General features: G+C 45.3%; 1 protein-coding gene across 1 annotated transcript in view; it reads right to left on the minus strand.

Moving 5' to 3' along the window:
* Spg21 (SPG21 abhydrolase domain containing, maspardin) overlaps positions 1-4,054 on the minus strand; it is a 30,645-nt gene extending 26,591 nt beyond the window's left edge. Inside the window, exon 1 of the mRNA XM_075965455.1 lies at positions 3,827-4,054. The gene's annotated coding sequence lies outside the window, so the exon portion shown is untranslated. The remainder of the gene's footprint in view (positions 1-3,826) is intronic.
* Between the last annotated feature and the right edge of the window lie 1,946 nt (positions 4,055-6,000).

Raw genomic sequence — 6,000 nt, forward strand, 5'->3', positions numbered from 1 at the left:
AAGAATCCATTTTAAATGGGGAGGTGATGGCGCATGCCTGTAATCCCAGCACTTGGGAGGCAGAGGCAGGTGGATCTCTTTGAGTTTGAGGCCTGCCTGGTCTACAGAACTAGTTCCAGGACAGTCAGAGCTGTTACACAAAGAAATCCTGTCTCAAAACAACAACAACAAAAGAATCCATTTTAATAACTTTCCATCTGTTTATAGGATATATATGATAAAGGGGTTAGTAAGCCTGTCATAATATGCCACAAATCTAACTTTAGTTCACATGTAGTTAATACCCAGTGGGGAATGCAAATATATCATTCTCACTGATACTAAAAGGCACATAAGCTGGGAAGTAATTGGGTGTAATAGAGCACTTGCCTGGCATGCATGAAACCTGCGTTCAATCCCCAAGTGCTGAAAAGTTACAAAAAGTCTCTCTTGAAATACCTGGGTCATAAATGCAAATATGCTGTAACAATACAACAAAATGTTTGTCTCTAAGGAAAAAAGGTATGTCTTTTGGTTTTGATGACTCCATGACCTCTGCACTTGTTTCCTCTGTGGGATTCATCTTTGCTTCTTCCCCAGAGTCAAGATTGGTTTGGCAGTCAGCCCACCTGATCTGCTGACTGAGGGATGACTAAGTCCTAAAGAGATGAACGAGGCCCTCTGTGAACCCCTCCTAATCCTGTTACTGCCGGGCTGTGAACTGGGTATCTTCTGCTCCACCATATAATGCCGTAACAGGAACCTGAAAGTAAGGTTCCCTGCTGAAGATTCTTATTGCCAAGAGAGGCACTTGTGCCTACCTACCAGAGAAGATGAAGATTCAAATACTTGCCTTGCATGGTGTTCCCTGCTTCAAGAGCAGGACTTAACTCTAGGCTGCCTTTGAATCTCCATTTTAGAAAAAGCTCTCAGATGGCACGGGGCAGAGGATTGTAAACTCAAGGGAACACTTCCTCATTCTCTGGGCCTCCCTCAGGGACACAACACTGGATGCTAACTTTGAGAATCACTAAACTGAACGTCCAGGAGACTGTGAATGTGAAGTGCAGTATTAAACTCTAATTACAGTGCTAGCAGGACAGCGGTCTCTCATCTCAAAGCAAAGGGAGACACTTTAAGAGAGGGTTGTTAAATCGTAATTTTGTTTTGTTTTGAGGAGGGATTTCTCTGTGTAGTCCCAGCTGTCCTGGAACTCACTCTATAGACCAGGCTGGCCTCAAACTCACAGAGATCACCCACCTCTGTCTCTGGAGTGTTGGGATTAAAGGTGTGTGCAACTACTGCTCGGCTAAAATTGTTAAGTTGTTTAAAAATATAAAGTAAATCACCACCAATCTGATGCTGAAACCAGTGTGCACAGAATTGGTTAATAACACTAAAACAAAAAACACAATCTTTAACAAAATCCATCTTATCTTAAATATTAACATGTTTAAAAATATCTAAGTCATTTAAACTGTTTTTGCAACATGACTTTCACTACTTTTAAAAATTCTTATGATTTGGGCCAGGCGGTGGAACTACAAGAGCTAGTTCAGGGACAGGCACCAAAGATACAGAGAAACCCTGTCTTGAAAAACCAAAAAAAAAAAAAATCTTATGATTTGATAATTTCATGCATTTATGTAATAAATTTTAGTCAATCTACCTCTTCTGTCTCCCATAAGCTATTACTTTTTAAATGAAAGCAACCAGCAGCACATACAGTTAATTAGGGAATATTTCATTCTCTGACTTGAAATACCCCACAGACAGCATCTACGCACTACCACTGGAAACATTTTCTAGAAACAATTTCTGCAGGAGGGAATATTAAAAATACATGAAACGGCCAGGTATTATGGCACTAAAGGAGGAAGACAGATCTCTGTGAGTTCAAGGCCATCCTGACATACAGAGTGAGCTACAAGCCAGTCAGGCTATACAGTGATAGGTGAGACCTTGCTTCAAAATACCTACCAATCAGCGTGTTAAAGTTTACTTCTAGAATCAACGAACTTAGAATAAAAGCTGTTCATAGTTTTGGACTCAGTGGCAATCCGTAACCCAAACTACAGCACAAACACACAGGCAGGCACACAGCGCACTGAGTTATCCACTTCTTTCCCACAGCAGTGGGTAGAAGGTCCGTCCTTACCAAAGCCTTCAGTGTAATTCACAACCGCCTCAGTATTGTAATGTTCGTATCTAATCTTGATAGATAGGAGGTTTTACCCCGCTGCGAGGACACTTTTGTGAAGAGGAGTGATCCTAACACTTGTGCCGGTTTGGCAGTCAGGAAAGGCGAGACAGATGCTGCGTGTGGCCAGCTGATGGCTAGGAAGGACGAAAGGGAACACCTGCTGCAAAGGGATGGCAGCTGTGGCAGTATGAAAAGGAGTTTGTTCCAGCTCTCTTTCATCTGTCCAAGTCAGATGCTTTTCCAAGGCACAGGAGAAACATTCTGTCCAGGGCCCAGAAAGTTAGCTGAGATTGTGACCAAACTGGTCGGGATGAAGAAAGAATGTGGGCGGTGAGCTCGGGACAGGCTCGATTCAGTTCTTTATGAAACAAAAGCACTTGTTCACGCCAGCAGGGAAAGGGCTAGAGATAAGCTTCAAGCATGATTAAGGAAACCCCTCCTCCAGGATGCTGAGGACACCCCGTCCTTTCTGGACCTTGTGTTGCTGGACAATAAGTCTGCTATATGAGCATGCACTTGTCCTTCAGGGTTTCAGTAAAACCTGCACCTTACAGCTGAGGAAATCACCTTTACAATTGTTTACTTCGCATGGCCAGTCACATATTGCTGGCCCTTTATCTCAATCTATAATGGGCTTACATAGGGACAATCTGTGATTGTTATTACAACCAATAAAGAAGTATTGGAACTTGAGAGCCTTCAGGCGGCACAGTTATAATTATCAGTGCTGGGGATTGAACCTATGGCCTCGGGAATGCTAAGCACGAGCTTCTGCCACTAAACTACACCTAAAGCCCTGCAGCTGCTATTTACTGCAGATCTTCACCCCTCGCCACACCTGTGTGTATTAAATAGCCATCTTTCTATCTTTGGGGACGATTTCTTCGGGGAAGATTTATCCCTTTCTCCAGAAACCTATCCACTTATCTCTAAATGTCAGGACAGGAGGAGACACTGCCTGCATGGCATCTTCTGATGCCTCTTCTCAAGGTCCTATCATAAAATCCTTTTGCAAAACCACAGAGAAACCCTGTCTCGAAAAACCAAAAAAAAAAAAAAATCATACATAGCTATTAGGTAACTTCCTAGTCTGTGGAATCCTTGCACCAAGAGGAGCTGGACAGTTGCAGATAGAGACAAAGGAACTGCATCAGCACATAACTTCTAACTCTCTGGGAAAGAAGAAAATGAGACACTCCTGCCGTTCGTCATGACTCATTAACAAACCTCACACCTGGCGTAAGGCAGGATCTCTGAACAACTAGCCTCTACTCAGTCCTTAAAAGTTTATTGAAACCAATGTTCCTGAGCTTCTGCCCCACGGCCCCACTTGTCCCCTTGAAATAAGGTTGTCTGATTAAGACTTCTGTGCACCAACCCCCGTAGCGGCCGCCCTGAATCCCACTAGTTACAGCCATAGCCACACAATAGTGGGCTCACAGGCACACCGACCATCCGCAATGAACCGAGGTTGGGCCTTAGACACAGACACATACACACACGGTTATGGATCACGTGCGTGGTCACAAGGACCGGCCCACTCGTGGACTACGCTCACAAGTCACGCATGCTCGATACACACCCACCTACAACCCTACACGCACCACACACCCACACTCCGGCTTTCCAAGGCCTGCCCCTCACCTGCCGTGGCCACCCCCGCGTCCCTTTCTCTCCAGCCCAAAAGACTCTTCGCCCCAGTTAGGGCGCTGCGGAGGCAGGCGGCGGGGAGCCGGTGACACCGGCTGCTGCAGAGAAGAGGTTCCGTGGGCGCAGCAGGCAGAGGGGGCGCGCGGCCGAGCAGCCAGAGGCCGCCGCCTCCCAGGTCTGAAACCCGTAGCTCCCTGGGCGCGCCTCCCGCTTCCGGGTTCTGAGGGGCGGGGACGAGCGGCGAGGAAGGGGTGGGGCTCTGGCGGTAACTATGACGACGGGGCTGGCGTGGAGCCCCGGATGAGAGCGTCCTTGCTGGCTGAGTTCAATTGGTTTGGAGGGATACAGAGGCTGGAGCCAGGGTAGACGCTGAGCAAGGGTCGGTCCTAGGTCACCTGTCTGACGTGAGCACCAGGAGGAAGCTGTGGCAGTGAAAGTCTGGCCGGTAGGCTCCGGGGACCTGCTTCTGCCTTCAGTTTTCGGGTGTCTTCATGCTTTAGGGGAGACACCTTCGGGTCCTAGCTTTGGTGAATGGAGCTTTATATATTTTGTTTGGTTGGTTTTTGTTTTGTTTTTTGTTTGTTTGTTTGTTTGTTTTTATTTTGGTTTTTGGAGGCAGGGTTTCTCTGTGTAACAGTTCTGGCTGTCCTGGAACTCACTTTGTAGACCGGGCTAGCCTCAAACTCACAGAGATCTTTCTGCCTTTGCTCCTGCCCAGCCTCGTGCGTGCACAACCACCACCCGGCTATATATTCTTTTCTTTTGTAATTAGTATATATCAATTAATTAATAACAATAGCTTCATTAGGACATTTTCATACTGATCATCACCCTGTTAGTCTGTCTCCCTCTCATGCTCCCATCTTCTTCCTCTTCTCAACTACTTACTTTTTCTCAGCAAGCTTGTTTTTACCTTTGTGCAGTTACCAGGGGCCTCCTCGGACCTCCTTTCAAAGACCTGTCTCCTTTTGCGGCTTTGTGCTGATGTTGAGGGGAACATAATCACCACTAGGCTTGCCCTCAGACACAGGTCCTTTTCTGTAAGGCACATTCTAATCAATGTTCTTACAAAAGATGTTGCAGACGTCATGACTCCTTTCAGTAAATACAGTTTTGCTCTGAAATAATGTATGATCATATTGAATTACCTGTAACTCTTGTTTAAAAATTTGTAAGAATTGTAAAGCAAGATCCAAATGTTTTAGGGAATTCTTAAAAATATTATTATTTTTAATTGTGGGGGGGTGAGCATGTGATCCACATGAGTGTAGTGTGTAAGGAAGGCAGAAGAGGTATTGAATCCCTAAGAGCTGGCATTCAGGCATTTGTGAGCTGTCCAGCTTGGGTGTAAGAGTAATATATGTCTGAGACTCTCAGCTCCTTGGCTTTACTTCCTACCCTCATGTGTGTGTGTTGGTGCCTGCAGAGGTCAGAAGAAGGGCTTTGTGTTCCCTGGAGCTGGAATTGCCTATGGTTGTGAGCAGTCTGACATGAGTACTGGGAACTCAATTTTGATTTTCTGGAAGAGCAGCTAGTGTGTTAACGACTGAACTGTCTCTCTAGTCCTAGAGAGCACTTCTATCCTGTTAATAGGGCCTATGAACTTTGCCCTTACTCAGACAACTGTTTTGAAATTACTGTCAAGGAGGATGCCAAGTGAACTGCATCCTTAGTCATGGTTGGCTAGGAGTGTTAGTGTTCACCGTGAATCCCAGCACTTGGTAGGCAGAGACAGGTGGATCTTTCTGAGTTCAAGGCCAGCCTGGTTTCCACACTGAGTTCTAGGCCAGCCAAAGCTGCATAGTGAGACCTTGTCTAAACAAAACCAAACCACTGATCTATGACTCACAAGTCTTAGGTTCCAGTCTAGAACTTAGATAAATCCCAGACACATTTCCCCCAAAGCATCGTGATGTCTCAGCCCTTAAAAGGCTAAGGCAAAATGATCTCAAATTGAAGCTTTAGTGATTTTGTATCTCAAAGCTAACTGAATTGCTCAAAATTATAGCAAAAAGAGGCAGATACAGAACTTTAAAGAAATTCTACCAGATCTCAAAACTGAGAGCTCTTCCCCAAGCACATGGTAGATTGGCTTTGCTAAATATTTGATTTTATTATAATAGGAAAGACCTAAAATGTGTTGTGTCCCTTAGAAAAGTCCCATAGGG

The sequence above is a fragment of the Microtus pennsylvanicus genome, chromosome 3, assembly GCF_037038515.1.
Source record: "Microtus pennsylvanicus isolate mMicPen1 chromosome 3, mMicPen1.hap1, whole genome shotgun sequence".
In the NCBI taxonomy this organism is placed as follows: Eukaryota; Metazoa; Chordata; class Mammalia; order Rodentia; family Cricetidae; genus Microtus; species Microtus pennsylvanicus.